The sequence below is a fragment of the Sorex araneus genome, chromosome 1 (assembly GCF_027595985.1).
Source record: "Sorex araneus isolate mSorAra2 chromosome 1, mSorAra2.pri, whole genome shotgun sequence".
Classification (NCBI taxonomy): domain Eukaryota; kingdom Metazoa; phylum Chordata; class Mammalia; order Eulipotyphla; family Soricidae; genus Sorex; species Sorex araneus.
Window position 1 is genome coordinate 27,558,239 of NC_073302.1, and position 19,982 is coordinate 27,578,220.

General features: G+C 42.2%; 1 long non-coding RNA gene across 2 annotated transcripts in view; it reads left to right on the top strand.

Moving 5' to 3' along the window:
• Positions 1-19,982, top strand: part of LOC129400830 (uncharacterized) — a 76,822-nt gene that overhangs the window by 33,900 nt on the left and 22,940 nt on the right. Inside the window, exon 4 of one of the 2 annotated variants that reach the window (XR_008627924.1) lies at positions 18,485-18,687. The exons of the other annotated variant lie outside the window; for it this stretch is intronic. This is a non-coding gene — a long non-coding RNA (uncharacterized LOC129400830). Of the gene's footprint in view, positions 1-18,484; positions 18,688-19,982 lie in introns of those variants that run through there. 2 annotated transcript variants of the gene reach the window in all.

Below are 19,982 nucleotides of genomic sequence, written 5' to 3' on the forward strand. Positions count from 1 at the left end.
GAAGGGTGAGCTGGTGAGCCAGTGGCCTCCCCCTAGAAGACAGGTTGCATCATTATCTTATAATGCACATTGGTAGCCCTCTTTTGGCACCTCACCCATGGGACCACAGCTCTGGGATGAAAAGATGGTCCACATTGAACAGAAGCAGAGACATTAATAAGGATTACAATGGTAGAAGGCAAATTCAAAGACTAGTCACCTAGTGACAAATACCTGCTCTTTATGCGTATGCATATGAGACCATATATCTTCTCTTTGGAAGTGACTGTCGGTATGTGGTAGTGAGATTACGATCATAGCAATGTGCACATCCAAGGTGCTGGGAGGAGTTGCAGAGACAATAGACATGAAAGCACTTTGTCAATACCAGGCCAGGGAACAGTATAGTCGTATTATTCCAATTCCTGCCACCTCTTCCTCCTCTCCCCTTCAAATGTATCCTCGGTAATGACTTTCCTTGCTGTGTCTTCCTTATCACCTAAGAGTAGGAAGAGCAGCAGCTTCTGAGGACTGTGCAGTGGGGGTTGCTACCCCTATTTTGCCAGATGAATAAGCTCAGCTTCTGGGAAATACCTTCCCTGAGCTAACAAGCCCTGTGTTTGACAGAACCAGGATTCTCTCAGTCTCCTGCTGTGATCCATGCAGATCCTGAGTTCATCTCCCTGGGGAGCCATCATTCCCCCTCCTCATGGCCTCTCTGTATTGGTGACCTCAGGGCTTCTGTAATTCTGACTATGAAAGAGAGAGAGAGAGAGAGGGAGAGGGAGAGAGAGAGAGCACTGTGCACAATTCAGCTCAAGACATGTTTCATTTCTGTATCTCCCCATATCCCCAGTGTCTCTGTGGCTGAGAGGTAGAAATAGTCTTGCCATTAGTGGACCAGGTGTAAAGGCTGATTCTTTAAAAGATACAGGGAGAATTGATGAAATGCCATCCCATCTGGGTTGGGCGGCCGGGAGTGACTGATGAGACCTGGGCCTCCAAAGTCTTGGTGAGGATAGTTACACAAAGCCCAATTTCCTCCCGGAATCTCAGTTCCTTTTAGAAAGAAAAGTCACTTAGGTCTCCTCTTTCAGATTCTGGAAAGGGACCGTGGACTCCAAGATAGGAAATCTGAGCTTGAGTGGAATTTCTGGAGGAAAAATTCCATTCCTGACATTTCATAAAGACATTACTTGGGCCAACTCATTGGATTTGAGTCTCAGTGTTCTGCTCTGGAAAATGGGTGTTGGCTCATCAATTCCAGGCATTTGTCAAAACTAGTGCGAAAGTGCTGTTTTGAGTATAAGGATACAGGGATGAGTAATGCAGATGATGTGCTGGGGATGGTGATGCTAACTTGGGGAATCAACAGGACAGTGAAAGAAGCAGATGGTTGGTAATTGCACAAGAAGACTGTTACATAGTGATGAATACTAGGATGAAAACAGAAGGATGATGTGATGACTAAAGGGGCTGCTTTATCTGGGGTGGCTTAAGTTAGGGTTGACCTTTCTGAAAAAGAGATTTCTGAATGAAGTCAGAAAGATAAGAATGAGCCATTGATGCCAATATCTGGAGTTTGATAGTGGCCCAGGGGGATGAGATAGCTGGGCCAAGGATCCAGAAATGGGCAAAACTTATGAATCCATGGTGCAGAGAAGAGGGAAGGAAGATGGTGATGCTAAGAGAAGCAAGAGAAGAGGAGAGAACTTTCCACATTAATCAAAAGTGGTCAGGGGTTGGATCCTTTTGGGACCCAAAGACAATGCCAAGGAGTTAAGATTTTTGTTACCATGAGACAGAAATCTATGGGAGAGTTCCAATTAAGAAAATCAAAAGGCAGGAGAGATAATAAAGCAGTTAAGGTACTTGCCTTGCATATGGTCAACTCTGGTCTGATCCTGGGACATGAAGTCCCCCCAAGCACTTCCACAGGAGGGATCTCTGAGCATATAGCCAGGAGTAAGTCTTGAGAACCAATATGTATAATTTTTAAAAGTTTAAATTAAAAATAAAGTAACTTGGGACCAGAGATGTAGTACAGCAGGTAGGGCACTTCCCTTACACACATCTGACCAGTGTTCAATCCTTGGCATCCCTATAGTCTCCCAAGTCCACCAGGAATGATCCTTGAGCGAGAAGTAAGCCCTAAACATCACAAGGTGTGGCTCCAAAACAAAATTAAAGTAACCCGATGGCTACTTGTGGAGAATAAAGTTGGGACATGTGAGGCTGTGCAGGAACCAATCAGGGAGGCGAGGTGGAAGCTGTTTCTATCATCCCGGACATCAATTGCAGTGACTGAGACTGTGGTGGTGATACACTGAAGTCTGATTGGATGGTACTTTGTGGACACAGCTGGAAGAACCTAGTGCAGGATTAGATGAGGAGGTATAGTAGGAAAGACTAAATTATAGCATCCAGTCTTAAAAAGCTATGACAGAGTCATTTGGAGGAGGTTGACCCAGAGAATTGTTGACTTAGCACAGAGTTGGATACTCATAATAAGGTAAATGCATTTTTCTAACATTCACTGTTCCTAGTCCCCCTCTGGGAGGATGTTTAGCTGAATTGTAAGCTAATGTTTCTCCGATTCCCACCTTGTACACATATGCAATGTGGCAGATGAGCTCCCTATCCATTCCATACACATTTCTTGGACATCTAGTATGCACCTGATCCTCTACTAAATACCAGGGAGACAGGATGAAGAGGATGAGGCAGAATCTCTCAAAAGAACTTAGAGGGCACAGTTGAAGAAGAGTTCTAGGGAATATCAGAGCTGACGGCCAGCAGACCTCGCCCAGCTCTGTGTCCATACAGGACATGCAGTCCATCATTCTTATATGGAATGATTTTTAAAAGGAGGCCAGAAGGATAATTAGAGATTGGTAAATTAAAGGTGAAGAACTTGGGAAGTGAGTGAGGAGAGTATGAGGGCTAACAGACAGGGGAAACAGCAATGAACAGTGTGCTTGATGCATGAATCCACATGCCCCCTTCAAAGTCAAGATTCTTTTCCCAAGTGCAGAACTTCCTAAGCATCATTTTACCCTTGAGAGACCATGGAAAGAGAGACTGGCAAGACCATCAAATATGATGCTCTGAAGTTTTCCTTGTAATGTGGGTAGGTAGTCACCAGCATTCACTAATCTTAGTTCCCCTCTGGGAGGATTTTTTTTTTTTTGCTTTTTGGGTCATACCTGGTGATGCACAGGGGTTATTCCTGGCTCATGCACTCAGGACTTAGTCCTGGCAGTGCTCAGGGGACCATATGGGATGCTGGGAATCGAACCGGGTTCAAGGCAAATGCCCTACCCGCTGTGCTATTGCTCCAGCCCCTCTGAGAGGATGTTTAGCTGAACTGTAGACTAATGTTTCCCCAAGTCCCTCATACCCTCAATTTTTCTAACATTCACTATTCCTAGTCCCCCTCTGGGAGGATGTTTAGCTGAATTATAGGCTAATTTTTCTCTGATCCTCAGCTTGCATATTTATGCAATATGGAATGGACACATAGGAGGACAAGGTCTGCCAGCCATTTCATTAAATATGATGAAAGCATTTTCAGTTATTTGTTGTAATAAGAGTTAGTTTCACATGTTGTAAAGATTAGCAACTCACACTGAATACTCTGTGGGATTTCTGGAAGAATATGATCTAGTTGTATGTTTCTCAATGGTGTTCCAGTGTGACTGCCCACCAGTATTATATGGAGAAACTTCAGAACAAGTGTTTTTCTTTGCCTTTGATTCCCAGAATTCGGATTCAAAGTCTCTCTCTTGGGCTGTTTGGGGCATTCGGCCAGGACTGGTTGCAGCTAAGGATGTAACACACTCCTCTGGTCCTGTAACAAGTTTAGCGACTAAAAGTCATTTCTCATAAGAGAATCTGAGATTCTGAATGATCTAGAGTTTCAGGCCCAGGAGGCGACTGCCTTGGGATGTGATTCTTGTTTCTTGGTGACACATCACACGTTCCTCTGGCTGGACATCTCTCTGGACAGTGCCAGTTCTGCTAAGTCTTATAAGAGGACACTGTGTCCACTGGGGAGTCTACAGGTAGCCCTCAGTTGGTCCTCTCTAATTCTTCTTCCACTCAGACAAGCTGACCTTCCAACCATGAACAGTTGTTATGCTTGGTTTCTTTTTCTGTCCAGCTCTTTGGATCCCCATCCCACTTGGGTTTTGTTATACTGTTAGCTTGATTTTGAGATTCCTTTCAGCATCTTTCCCCAAGCTTTCCACCTCTCTGTCACACCCCAACCTACTCTAAGCCTCAGAGGGGCCCATTCCACAAACTGTGATGTCCATTCTCTAAGGAGGGAGATGCATGAATAGCTTTACTTTCCTTCTTGATTGTGGAGAGGAATAATCCTTGGAAGCTCTAATCCACCAGATTCTCAGCTTTTCAAAGGGAATTGATTCCTCTCTCTATCTCTTTCTAATTACTTTTATGATTTTGATTTATTTCCTTTATTAACTATTTTTTTTACTATTGTTGGGTTTTGATCCACACCTGACTGTGTTAGGACTTACTCCTGGCTCTGTACTCAGGGATCACTCCTGGCAGTGCTCAGGAGCCATATGGGGCTCAGGGATCTAACTGGGGTGACCACCTGCAAGGAAAACACTTAACCCCTATACTATCTCTGTGGCTCTATTGTTGTAATTTCAACTCCTTCTTGTTACACAATTTAAGGGGGTCCTGATTTTGAGATGTTTCCTTTAGAGGCTGATAGTTCATGGCAGAAGAGTCTGTGCCCCAGTGACATGTACTAAACCTTGATTGTCCCCTTCCATCTCTCCAGGATTTTCCTTTTTCTGACTGCACCACCTGTCATTCCAGGGATGCTGTCAGCAAGTTTTGGAAAAAATACTCCACTTGGGACTATTTCTAGAAGGTACAAAAAAGTGTCCAAAAGCTTATTAGCCAGGCACCTTCTCATTTCTACCTACTCTTTAGTTAAAAGTTTCCACCTGTTTCTGTTTCTTGCTCTTGAACACATATTTGCCATTTCCTGCCGCCCCCCCCCTTTTTTTTGGCCACACCTGGCTGTGGTCAGGATTTATTCCTGGATCCATGCTCATGAATCACTTCTAGCAGTCTCATGGGTGTGGGAGGGTAGAATATGAGGTGAGGAGGACCAAACCTGGGTCTGCTGCATGCAAGGCAAGTGTCTCATCCACTGTGTTATCTCTGCAGCCCCTCCCTACCACCCATTTTTTTTTAACATTTGGCGCTACTTCTGAGCTTTCAGGCTTTTGCCAATTTCTTAGGTGGCACTAGTCTGTATTAGCCTCTTAGGTAAAGAAGGGCCACAACCTCTTATCATTTCCACCTTACCAGGCTACCAAGAGAGATAAACTGGTTCTCTGGTTGTCTCTCTTATCTTCCTCTACCTCCCTTTCCTTCTTGATCTCCCTCTTGGTCCCTTCCTACACACACACACACACACACACACACACACACACACACAGGCACACACAGACACACACAGACACACACAAAACAGAGTAGTATTGATTTGCTTGCAATCCCATGGACTCTTCTTGCCTTACTAAAGAGAGCAGTGAAAATGCTTCCCTGTTCTGGATGTATCCGTATCTAAGAATTCAGCTTCCTCTTACTTGGAGCTGAAAGGGAACTTGAATTACCTTCCTCCCACTCTTCAGTGACTGCTCTCCAAACCTCCCAGTAATATAGACATCACCTCCCAAGAAGTCCCTGCATTTTCTGCTACTTTTTCTTTTGCATTTAGATTTATTGCTTTGAGGCCTATTCCTTCTCTGCCACCTTCCATCCTGACCGCCTTAATGTCACTCTGCTTTACAAGGAGTCCTTCTAAGAACTGTCTCCTCTTCACCCAGGGCCTGTCCACCCAATACCGTTCTTTGGGAATCTCGGTGTGCAAGAAGCACCAGTGTGAGGCTGAGGTGGCACAGCTGGGAGGGAGTGGGAGGGCGGTTCTTCTATCCCATTGTTGTGCTGACCAAGTTGAGCTTGTGAAGTGTGTTTCATTCCTGGTAGGAACAAGCTAATGGAGACCAGAGCAATAGTACAGCATGTAGGGTTTGTACCTTGCATCCAACTGACTGGGATTCAATTCCCAGCACCCCATATGATCTCCCGATTTTTTTTAGGAGTGATTCCTCAGTGCAGAACCAATTGTCGGTCTGCAATTTTCTTGTGGTGTCTTAATCTGACTTGGGCATCAGAGTATGGTGGCTTCATATGTGTCTATAAGAAAGTGCTCATCCTTCTATTTTTTTGGAAAAGTTTGAGAAAGGTTATTGTCAGTTCTTCTTCAAATGTTTGGTAGAATTGAAAAACATAGCCCGGGATTTTCTTGGCTGGAATTTTTTTTATTATTACTGTTTCAATCTCCTTGTTATTGGTTTTTTGACATTTAATTATCTACTATATATGTGTATATATATGTATCTCTATCTATCTATCTATCTATCTATCTACCTATCTATCTATCTATCTATCTATCTATCTATCTATCTATCTATCTATCTACCTATCTACCTCCTGGAGAGCCTGACAAACTACTGAGAGTATCCCACCCACACAGGCAGAGCCTGGCAAGCTACCCATCCTGTATTTGATATGCCAAAAACAGTAACAACAGGTCTCATTCCCCTGACCTTGAAAGAGCCTCCAATTGTTGGGAAAGACGAGTAAGGAGAGACTGCTAATATCTCAGTGCTGGGAGGAATAGAGACATTACTGGTGCCCGCTCAAATAAATTGATGAACAATGGGATGACAGTGATACAGTGATATAATTGTCAACTATAGACTTATAATACTTTGCATTTCTGTAGTATTGTTGTGCCTTCTCTTTCATTTCTGAGAGTCCCCTCTTTTCTCTTAGTCTAACTAAAGATTTGTCAATTTTCTTTTAAAAAGACATGTTTCTTAGGTCTAGTCATATTTTCTACTGTTTTTTCTCTACTCTTTCATTATATCTTCTCTAATATTTGTTATTTCCTTCCTTCTGCTAATTTAGGTTTATTTTGATTTCACAATTTTAGTTATTTAAATAAAGCAAATTAACTGAAGGGAAGATATTTGTTGTTATTGTTGGTGTTTATTGCTATAGATCTCCCTCTCATAACTACTCTTACAATATCATATAGGTTTTGGTATGTTGTACTTCTATTTTTGTTTTGAAAAAAATGTCTTCTTTTATTTATTCTTTGACTCATTGTATGGGAATATATATTTGATTTACACATATCTGTAAATTTTCTAGCTTTTCTAGTTTGAATAACATTAAGATCAGAAAAAACAACAAGGATAATTTTAATTATCTTAAATTTGCTGTGGCTTCATTTGTGTCCTGTCATGGGATCTCTTCTGGAAAGTGTTTCATGTGTAGTTGAAAACAATTTGTCTTCAGCTGCTATTGAGTGAAAAATTCTATATATGTCTGTTAGGTCCATTTGGTCTACAGTGTAGTTCAACTCCAATATTTCCCAGTGGTATAGTTGTCAAGTGTGCATGGCTAATAAACAATAGTTTCTTACATTGTAAATTCAGTTATTTCTTACAAGGTCAAAGTATTACCAAAGGTTAAGCAGTAGTAATAATCTTTTGTTCTCACTTCATCCTATCTTTGAAAAACTGAGGGAAGTAGAAGACTTTGGAAAGCATCCTTGGAAGACTCAAAAATTTCCTCTTCCGACAATTTAGATTTCTATGGTTACAGAAGCAAGAAGTGATTATTGGTTTGGAGGAACCTGAGCTTGACTAGCTCATGGCTCTTGCATTCTCTCTCTCCTCCTCTGTACCTGTCAGACATTACTCATTAAAAATAGCACTATCCCCACTGAGCACGGTGAAAAGTTAGCGATTCTCTACCCAACATTTTAGAGGAAGAGAGCAAATTGTTTCCAGTGGAGTCTACATAACAAATAAACTTGATTAGCTATCCCTGCTGGAGACTCTGAGAGGATCATATGAGGTAGCCTATTCTTAGAGTAGAGCTGTTCTGAGAGTTCTCTGGTGACAAACTCTCACTTCAGAGTTCTATCAGCCTTCACAAAGCTGCTTCCCCTCCTGCTTCACATGATGTTGGCACAAGCAGTCAGGGATGGATGATTCTAACAAACCTTGGAGAGGTTACTCACTAGCCTTGATAAGAACAGGATCACAGCAAGGGAAATGAAACAATGTCTGGCTGCAAGTGACACCAGTGCCTTGGGGACAGTGTGGCTGACAGTGCTTTCTTATTTTGAATCATTCCTGCTTTAGGATGGATGTTTTGCTATAATAGAGTCAACTGGCCTTTTCCTTATATTCAGGAAATGGTAGCAATAAGGGCTCAAGTTTAAAACAAACAAATAAAGAAAAAATAACCAACCAACCAACCCAGGGGCTAGGCTTTAGAGGAGTAACTCACTCCTTTCCCTCCCTCCCTCCCTCCCTCCCTCCCTCCCTCCCTCCCTCCCTCCCTCCCTCCCTCCCTCCCTCCCTTCCTTCCTTCCTTCCTTCCTTCCTTCCTTCCTTCCTTCCTTCCTTCCTTCCTTCCTTCCTTCCTTCCTTCCTTCCTTCCTTCCTTCCTTCCTTCCTTCCTTCTTTCCTTCCTTCCTGGGGTGCCAAGATAGAACTCAGGTCTGCCACTTGCAAGAGAGACCCCTTACCTGTTACACCATCTCTCTGTCCCAACATAGTAACTTCTTTTTTTTACTTATTTTTTTGCTTTTTTTGGGTCACACCCAGCAATGCTCAGGGGTTACTTCTGGCTTTGCACTCAGGAATTACTCCTGGCAGCCAACACAGTAACTTCTTACTAAAGCAAGCTTCATTTTCTTCTTGGTAGCTGCTATGATGAAGAAACAGAATATAAAATTTTGGGCCTGGGAAACCAAATTGTGCTTTTGGTTAGAAGACAGTCATGTCTCCAGCCCCCAACCACCCCCCAACCTCCCCGCTCACCATCCCACCTCCCCCTGCCTCCCCACAAAGGCCAAATGCAAAGAACTGCCAACAAGTGAAAGCCTGTGATTCAATCTTTCAGCCAGTGAACCAATAGTTGTTGTGTTTTAATGTTTCCTAGTCTTCTGATGTTGAAAAGATTGCAGTTCACTTAAACTATTTTTAGAAATGTAAGGTCAATGAAAACAAACACATGGAAAGAGAGACTTCAAAGTTTTCAGAAAACCAAGAAGCCCCTCAACCATGGAAACTATTTGAATGCTCACTTAGAATTCAAGTCTGTAAGGATCCTCTGTCATTCTTCACCTGTTGGCCCAGATACATTCAGATCACCTGCTATCCACCGACTCTATAAGGCTCTTGCTCTATCTGTCCCTCAATCATTTGTTAGCTCTGTTCCCACACTTGACATAATCACAGCACCTAATAGTTTCCTGCTTTGGAACATTGTAGCCTTGGCGTCTGTTGTCATTTGAATAAATCTGTCAGTGTTTCCTGGTTTGAATTTGTCAGATTCTCAGTAGCAAAGTCTATCCCTATTTTTTCAGTGCGTTTGGTGATAGGATTAACTCACAAAATTGTTGGCATGGATTTGCTGCTCTTTGGTCAAGTACTAAGAGGAAGACAGGATCATAGACACATGAGAGAGATGATTATTCTCGCTACTGTGATCAAGAAAATGCTCATATGGAAACCAGTTAGAGGCCTTCACAAGAAACTGAATAGATCTGGACATCGGAATTCCCCATCAGCAGAACTGTGTGGAATAATTCCTTTTAGCTTTGTTTTAACTTTGTTTTAACCATTTAATACTGTTAATCATACTTTTCCTACATACATGATTCCAACACTAGTTGAGGGTGTTGAAAATCTTCCTTTTTCCTGTGTCCCAAGAACTCCCTCCCCAACCGTGCCCCCATGACAAAAACTTTAGTTCTGATAACTTGGACCATTTGTTGGTTTCTTGAATTGGTTCTTTCTCATCCCACATCTGGGAGAGATCTCTTCTTTTATTGAAGAGGTGGTGACACCTACACACATGTAGAAGAATAGAGCTGATCTAATCTCCTGAAAGCACACAAGACTATAAAGCAATGATAAGTTGATAAAGCAATTTATTTCAAAAATGATATCTTCCTTTTTTAGAAGTATATAAATTTAAAATTAACATTATAAAAACAGTAACAACAAGTCTCACAATGGAGACGTTACTGGTGCCCACTCGAGCAAATTGATGAGCAATGGGATGACAGTGCTTATAAATAATTCTGTGATAATACACTTTAAATTTTACAAGAAAAGGGACTGGAACGATAGCACAGCGGGTAGAGTGTTTGCCTTACATGCGGCCGACCCGATTCGATTCCCAGCATCCCAAATGGTCTCCTGAGCACCGCCAGGAGTGATTTCTGAGTGCAAAGCCAGGAGTAACCCTGAGCATCACTGGGTGTGACACAAAAAGCAAAAAAAAAAAAATTTACAAGAAAAAGGTAAATCCTACAAGTATAAAATTTAGTAAAAATAAAAATAAATAAGAAAATTGTAAGGGAAAAATGTAAATAGGTCTATAAAAGTATGTTTTATTCTAAGAAAGGGAGCATTGACTTTATATTAGGAAATATCATACTATAGATAGAGCTTAGTATATGCATTAATAACATATTGTAATAAAAAATTCTATAAATTAAAAAACCCACTTGATTAGACATAAAACATTCAATATAAATGAAGCATTAATTCATTATTAAAAATGTATAAAATTCCTTAGCAGGCTAGAAGTAAATATACTTGGCTTAATCTAGCAGAGGGCAGCCATAAGGTACCACGAGTGAGTGCCACACTCAGTGTCAAGTTTTGGGACATTTGTCTTGTCTTTTAAAGAAGCTTCTTTAATACTTCTTGCAAAACTGCTTTCAAGATTATGAATTCCCTAAGCTGCTGCCTGTCCATGTATCGTTCCTTCAATCTGAATGATAAACTAGTTGGGTAGAGTACTCTTGGTGAAACTCATTTCACTGAGTTTTTATATTGTATCTCTCCATTCTCCTCTGGCTTGTAGAGTCACATTTGATAGATCTGCTGTGAATCTTATGAGCTTTCCTTTGTATGTAAGTTCCTTTTTTGATTTTTATCCTTTCAATATTCTGTCTTTGTTTTTATATTTTGTCATTCTGAGCACAAAAAAAATCTTGGTATTTCTTATTTGAGTTTATTTTCACTGGGACCCTCTTGTATTTGGAAGCCCACATTTTTCAGCTCTTGGAAAGTTTTTTATATTAATTATCACACTTCATTTTTGTTATTTCTGATAGTAGTTTTCCCATTTCAGTATACACTTTCTTGTGCTTTGCTGACTACCTGTGCCATTGTTTCTTTGAGCTCATTAAACATCCTCACCATGGTGTCACTAAAGTCATTCTCTAAGGATTTACACAGTTGATTAGTGTTGGCTGAGTCTTTCATGTTATTTGTTTTTTACTCATTGATCTTGGGCATCTATGCATCTTCCTCATCAGCTTTCCAGTGTTCCTGCTGTGTTGAGGCTGAATTTTTGTAGTTATACCCCCTGGAAGCCTCTGAGGAATTAAACTGGGAGTTGCTCTTTTCTTTCTCTGCCTGTCTTCACCCAGTGACAGGAAGTCCAGCTGTGAGCAATGTGAAATTTGATGAGCAAAGCTCTCCCACAGCTGCTGATGTGGACATGTGCTTCAAGAAGTGTGACACTGGACTCATTAATATGGTGGAGGGTGGTAAACTTGCTGGAAGTGAAAGGAATTTGCCTAGGGTTCTAAAAAGGACCCAGAAATGTCAGCAGGAGATTATACTCACCTGTAAGGGTGGAGCGCAAGCAGAAGGTCAAAGTTTGTAGCATTGGGGCCAGAGAGATAGTATAGTGGGTAGAATTCTTGCCTTGCATATGATTATCCTGGGTTCAATCTGCAGTATCTTATATGGCGCCCTGAGCACCATCAGAAAATATTCCCGAGTGCAGAGTCAGGAGTAATCCCTGAGTGTCACCAGGTGTGGTCCCCAAACAAGCAAACAAAGAAAACAGATGTGGTATTTTTTAGTTTAGTATATCCTGCAGTGCACAAACTACAGATGGAGATAAGATAAGAGGGCCCCTGATGTTAGAGAGATATGCCAGACACTAGTGGATGATACTAGGTCAGAATTAAGAGACCTTGTGTATGGCCTTTACAAAACGCTTTTCTGATCAAGACATCTACATTAACAATTTTAGTCAAAAATGATTCAAAACATACATGGGTAGACTATTTATTGGAGCCTAGAGTGGAAACAAAAAATAGTTGAATTAATTATAATCAAATTGTGCCAAGCACAGGCAATTTGAAGGAATTGGGAGGGCATGTTTTCTAAGAGAAAAGGGTAAAATCACTGTAGTATCTAGTAATATTAAATACAAGACTTCAGAGTCAGACAGATTTGAATCCTATTCTGGGGTACTCCAAACTGATTGAATGATTTGGATAGTATTTAGCTTCCTCATATATTTATTTCTTCACACAAAAGTGGACTGAAATTTTTACCTTCAGTTTATTATGAATTTTAAAGATGACAATGCAAATATTAGCACAAAATCTAGTATATAGATATATAATAAGTCATTGTCACTGTCATCCCATTGCTCATCGATTTGTTCCAGTGGGCAAATAACGAGTAACATCTCTCATTGAGAGACTGATTGTTACTGTTTTTGGCATATCCAATATGCACAGGTAGCTTGCCAGGCTCTGCCGAGCGGGCTCCATACTCTCGGTAGCTTGCCCAGCTCTCCAAGAGGGGCGAAGGAATCGAACACGGGTCAGCCGTGTGAAAGGCAAAAGCCCAACCGCTGTGCTATCAATCCAGCCCATTATCAGATTTAATAAGTACTATTTTAATATTAATAATTTTCAACATGCATTTTATAGCTTCAAGGGGTCATTGGTTAATAATGCTTAAGAAATATAGAAAACGTTCAATTGACTACGAAAGTCAACCTAAACTAGTGTCACTAAAAAGTTTTGTTGGGTGCCGAGAGCTAAAGAAGTCTTAGAAACTTGACTTCTAAGTTTGCCAGGACTTTGTCATTGCCTGAAAATTTCCTCAGAAATAGGACACCTCAAACTACATATGTGCCCAAGAGCTCATTTGTCAGTTCATGATTACCGAATCATGAGCCACAGAAATCTGAACTTTTAGGAAAAAGAGGTGTTCCGTAGCGCCTCTCCACCTAGTGAGGCTGTCCTGTTGAGTGGTGACAGCTCCTGATTTTATGTTTCAGGAAAGGCTCTTCTGGCAGATTGAAAGGAGTGAAATATCAAAAGATGGGAAAATACTGGCTCTTGATACACACCTTTCTCTTTATAAGTTCATTACAGAAGAAGGTACCCATTTGAAATCCCTTGAGATGCTAGAATTGATTTCCTGAGAGAAGTCATTTGCCAGCACTTATTTCTGGGACCCTTTTGGTTTTCTACTGATAGTTACTTTTCTGTTCTTGTCAGTATTAATTTACACTGCAGTGAAAACTACCAGATATTGTCCTATGTTCTAAACATCACCCATCAACTCCAGAGTTTGCTTAGAGCCTGGCATTCAGAAGGTCATATTTGTCAAACAAAAGTCATATTTGTCAAGGAAAGACATGCATGATGTGCTTTACCAATCTAGTTCAACTAGTCTATTTTACAGATGGGGAAACCAAGACTGAAGAAGACAAATGAGTCACATTGCTCATGAGTGACAAAGTAGGCCCAAGATTTCTGAAAGGCTAGTACATGTTAAGCCCTAGATTATAAAGATTGCATTGATGTAATTGTAAACATAATGAATTCTAAGTTTTCCACAGAAAATAGTCTCTGAGAGATGTCAGTGGACCTTTTTTATATAAGGGCCTGCTATTTTAGGCTATAGACTTTATGATGTTCATTGCAACAACTCGAATACACCATCACAGTGCCAAAAAAGCCATAGATATGCGAACAAATGAGCATGGCTGTGTTCTAGTAAAAGTTTGGTACCACGTTAAGTGGAAACGACTTTACTTATCTGTCACTATCACTGCCATCCCGTTGCTCATCGATTTGTTCGAGCAGGCACCGAGTTTGATTCCTTCGCCCCTCTTGGAGAGCCTCCAAGCTACCCAGAGTATCGAGCCCGCGCAGCAGAGCCTGGCAAGCTACCCGTGTGTATTGGATATGGATATGGACTTTACTTATGGACATTGAAATTTGGATTTACATCATTTACATCCACCACAGAATATCGTTGTATCTCCTCTTCCATCTGTTGCTGCTGCCATTACAATGACTGGGGGTGGGTGGTCTCACACACTTGCCTATGGTTCTCTTATTCTTACTTGCAGTGCTGGTACACGTTTAGTTGTGGAGTGCAGAGATTACACTCTTGTGATTCCAGGGATCCTGAGCAGCCATGCTTCTGACATCGTACTTGTCATGAAAGGTGGTGTCAGGGATTCAATTCTGCGGCTTTATTGCTTATAAGGCAACACTCAACTTGCCTGGGCCCCAAATTATTGTTTTTTTTTATTCTTTAAGAACTTAAAAATGTAATGAAGACATCATACTTAAACTTGCTTTCCCTCAAATCCCCATATTATCTCCCCACATTAACAAAAATCTACACCATGATCAATTTTCTTGCTGCCTATTATTATTATGCTTGATGTCTAATTTAATCCTGCTGATGAAGGGGCCAGGCCTGTGGCATGAGTGATAAGACACATGCCTTGCATATACCAGGTCCTGAGTTTGATCCCTGATGCTACATGCCCCTGGCCAGCCCTTCCCAGCACCTTTGAGTGTAGCTTTGGAAGCTTCGAGTATGGCTGGGTGTGGCCCTTATAAAAACAACCCCACTGAGGTCAGTATAATGCTCTATAAATGTATTGTATCACTGTATCACTGTCATCCCATTGTTCGTCGATTTACTTGAGCGGGCACCAGTAACGTCTCTATTACATTCAGCCCTGAGATTTTAGCAGCCTCTACTTACTCATCTTTCCCAATGATTGGAGGCTCTTTCAGGGTCAGAGGAATGAGACCTATCGTTACTATTTTTGGCATATCAAATACAGGATGGGTAGCTTGCCAGGCTCTGCCATGCAGGCAGGATACTCTCAGTAGCTTGCCATGCTCTCCGAGAGGTATGTATATATCTTTTACTGTATTTGGGATAGGGATACACCATGGGGAGCTTGCAAGGCTCTTCAGTGTGGCCAATAGACTCTTGGTAGCTTGTCAGATTCTCCAAGAGGGAGAACAAGGCTATTAGATGTTGCCGTGGCCACTTTGCATGGCCTTATAGTCTTCGCATAAGCCTGTCCCCTCCAAGGGGCCCTGGTGAAGACACCAGGCTGGTGCGGGGGGGCGAGAGACTCTGTGTCGCTCTCTTGTGGGAGATTGGTCTTATAGTCTCTGGATGTTGGCTGTTGGTGGGATTACACGGCACCGGGGGCAGTCTGTGGGTGTGGCAGCCAAGTTACTGGAAAATGGGGGTCCGAGTGGAGAAGGTCTAGTCCCAATCTGAGCAGGCTTGGAGGTCTCAGCCCTGGGTCTCGCACACCTGGGTTCCTCTGCTGGTCTCTTCATCCGTGAGGCTCGTCTGAACGTGTGGTGAGTGGCCTGCATGTATTATACAATACATACAATACATGTATTGTACCCATTACAATTAGAACATGACATATATCTTTTTTCCTTCCCTATTCTGATTTTTATATAATTCATGATGATGAAACCGGTCATAAATTGACACGCTAGATAGCCTTGAGGAAGAAAGAAGAATCTGATTCTAGATAAAGTCTGTAGTTGCTGGAGTTGAAGCAAATGGCATGGGTGTGCTAAGGAGCCTCACAGATGAGGAGGGACAGCGACAGTTGGGAAGGGGTGACATGGGTTCAGCCTCCAAAAGAGAAACAGGCTTTGTCACTGTGTCAAATGTCCATACCATGTGGGGTGGATGCTTTCTGTATATATGTATGTATTCATTTATATTTATAGGGGTCACTCTCGGGTAGTCCAACAGGCTACTGAGAGTATCCCGCCCTCACGGCAGAGCCTGGCAAGCTACCCGTGGCGTACTCGATATGCCAAAAACAGTAACAACAAGTCTCACCAATAGAGACGTTACTGGTTCCCGCCCGAGCAAATTGATGAACAGGACAACAGTGCTACAGTGCACTCCTGGTGATACCCAATGAGAATGGATTGTTTATCAGGACTGAGGGCTAGCAGGGACACACTTGGTGGTGCTAACAGACCATGTGGTGATGGGTATCAAGACCTCATATATGCCAGGCATATGCCCCATAGCTTCAGTTATCTATCTAGACCCTCATATTCTTTATCTCATGGTATCGTACCTAAATGTTAGATGTATTCCCTTAAAAATATTTCAGTGAGGGATATTACAGAGGGTAGGGCATTTGCATTGCATGCAGCTGAACTGGGTTCAATCTCCAGCATCCCATACGGTCCCCCAAGCACTGCCGGGAGTAATTTCTGAGTGCAGAGACAGGAGTAACCCTGAGCATTGCTGGGTGTGACCCCAAAAGCAAAATAAATAAATGAATATTTTTTAAAAGTATTTAAGTGATATTATCTCTTTGATTCTCACTTAATTTAATTGAGCTGTGAAGTAAGAAGAAAAACAGCAGATGAATAAATATTTAGAGGCTGGTGACTCGGTGCCAAAGATTTCCTACTTTTCCCTGATTTCCAGTTGCACCAATTCCTTAGTGGGTAATAGTTCCTCTTTATACACAGGAGTTCAGGGCTCAGAGAGGCGAAATGACTTGCTCAGTGTAGTATAACTAGTCTGGAAAGGAGGCAGATTTAATGTAAAATTCTACCTGGCTTCAACTACAGAGGCTATTCATTCATTTTTTAGGTGTAAACAAAAAAGGAATTGAGAAATAGCTCACCAACTTTGCTTTTAGGAAAAGATATTGTTTTTAAATGTGATCACTAATCTTAAATTTTCTTTTTTTTTTGTAGGTTTGAAGCAAGGTAGGTTTTATTAAATGAAACTTGCTTAAAAAGATGTGAGAGGAGGGCTCTGTGCTGGCACCATGCCCCCTTTGTGCACCACCTCATGGAGAAAGCTAGAACACTGATTAGCACTGCTCCAAGTCTCGATGGGTCACATTCTTACGATATGCCACGGTTGAGCTGGCTCCTCCAACCCCCACTGAGATCCCAGCAGCTATTCAGAGCTTGAAAAAAAAATAGTCAATGATACTAAAATAGGGAGCTTCAGGCATCTTACGGTGAAGGAAGCTATGCTCAATGTTTGGTGGCCAGAGGTGTGGATGTGGTTTCATGTTGGTGACATCCTAGGGAGGTGAAATGTAGCCTCCTTGGTTTTAATGCTTGAAGACCAATCTTGATCTACTGGTTTACTTGAATGTTCTTGGCTCTTGGGTGGTCAGACTGGTATTTGAATAAAATAAAATGATGTGTCAAAAAAAAAAGATGTGAGAAGAGAGAAAGAGGAGAAGTATGCATTCAAGAGAGAGAATGCAGGCTTCTTCAGAGTGGAAATAGGCTAGCAAAGACACACAGGGACAAGTAAGTTCAAGGGAGAAACTCGGCTTGAAGAGCAAACCACTAATCTTAAGTTTCCGTACAAACTAAAAATAGAATTGATTCAGCAACCATGTTGATAAGACCCAAGATCATGCAGAATTAGAGGTGCATTCCAAGAAATGTAATAAAACAACCTAAAAGCTATGTCCTCATTCCCTTGATCCTGAAAGAGCCCCCAATATGCCATCAAGCTACACTAGCACACGATAGGGATGAACGGAAACATTACTGGCGCCCACTCGAGTAACTTGATGAGCAACGGGATGATAGTGATACAGTGACAGTGAAAAGCTATGTCTAGTCTGAGGCTTCTTTCCCCTTCCCTTTGTGTGGTGGTATCTGGGCGATGGGAGTTTCACAGGGACACACTTGTGATGTGGGCCGTTGGAGGGAATTGAACTCAGGACTCCTGTTTGCAACTTTGCCCATCGCAAGGATCAGAGAGCTAGAGATTTTTAAAAAATAAACAGGGGCTGAGTACACACTTTATAGTTTATCTCCGAGAGGACAGAGTTTACCTAAATCCCTAGCAATGGGGCAGAGGGCCTGGAACCCAAGTCTTTTTTTCTGCTTAGTCAGAGAACAGGAGTGAAACAATCAACCAGGCTTTCTGTGAGATGTCTGGGGGAATCTGAGAGTTCAAATTGGGGAGAGCAACGTTTGGGGTTCTTAAAGAAGAATCTACTGTGGGAATATCTCTGGCTCATGGCTCAGTGTTTTGGGCTGTCAGATCCTTAATAACTAGTTCATGATCATGGCATGTGATCGACGCGGGCACAGCCAGATTAGGAGCACAATTACAGAATGTGGCTGTGAATTTTCTTCCTAGGTGTGTTTTTGCCTGTGTGCTTCAGTGTTCTTGTATGTATGTGTGTAGTTTTGAGATGTGCTTGTCTGTCCCTTTCTTGACTTTCTCTTCTTTCTGTTTTCTCTCCGTAGATGTCCAAGTAACATGGTCTGAACAAGTGTGAACACTCAAGCTTTGGTGGACAAAGTTATTGCCCCTCCACCATCCTGACCTCCACCACGGAAAAGCAAAAGCTACATTGAAGGGAAATCCCATACCTTTTATACCCTGAAATGTGCAAAGTAGGACTTACAGCTAGTCTGTTCCTTCAGCCCTTTTGCTGAGGTCTGTGTAACCTGCAGATGCAAATTAAGAGGGGGCGGGGAAGGAAGAGGGGGGAGGGCGGAGACGGTGAGGGGAGGAATAGGATGAGTGCGCGCGGCAGCAGTTTATATAGTAGAGAGCTCCCCAAGCAGAACCCATGTGTTGAAAATCCTCTGGCTGGCCAAACTTCTGGCAAGCAAAGCATTTGTCAACCTGCTTGGGTTCTTGCCAGAAGTCTTTGCTGCACAGCCTCACGGCTCTTAATAAACCCTTTGGAGGCAGAAGCTTGTATGCGCCTCTCAGTGCCCCCCCTCTGAGAGTGTCTGAAGCTCTTTAAAGGAAAAACAGCCTTCACACAGGAACCTTTCAACAAGGCCCTGCTGCTCTCTTGCTGTGGAATCTTGATTCCGTGGGGTTTTTTTTTTTCCTTCTTCTCTGGATTTCAGTTTCCCCTTCAAAGAAAAGTAGAGGACTGTCTCAGGGACAGCAAATATTTGCATTTATTTCACTGGAGTGCTGGAAGTGACTCCTTTCAGCTCCTGAGCTAGGAGTAGCACTTTTTCAGGAATTTTGTTCGCAACGTATTGACTGATGGAAATCAGTCACAGGGTGGATGGTTGACACCTTGTAAAAAGATAAATGTCACAAATCGGGCACCTCCTCTTCCTCCAGCCCCAAATTCTGAGAACTAGTTATTAAGCATTTTCCAGCCCAACTTATCAATGACTTCTCTGCAAGTATCATTGTCATCCCACTGCTCATCGATTTGATCGAGCGGGCACCAGTAACATCTCCATTATGAGAATTTTTACTGTTTTTGGCATACTGAATACACCACGGGGAGCTTGCCAGGCTCTGCTGTATGGGCACGATACTCTCGGTAGCTTTCCAGGCTCTCTGAGAGGGGCCAAGGAATCAAACCTGGGCCAGTCGCGTGCAAGGCAAGTGCCCTACTGCTGTGCTATCACTGCAAGTATACATTCAAGTAATATTGCTAATTGATGAAACATATCTAATCCAACCTAACCTAGATATGACTGAGTTGTCTTCCTCCCTCCTACTCTCTCTCCCTCTTACTCTCTTCCTTTATCTTCTCCTTACCCCATTGTTTATTCTTTTTCCTTCTTCACTTTCTTCTTCCTTCCCTTCCCTTTCCTTCCCCTCTTCTTCCCTCCTCTTCTTCCTTCCTTCCTTCCTTCCTTCCTTCCTTCCTTCCTTCCTTCCTTCCTTCCTTCCTTCCTTCCTTCCTTCCTTCCTTCCTTCCTAATTTATTTCCCTCCTTCCTACCTTCCTACCTTCCTTCCTTCCTTCCTTCCTTCCTTCCTT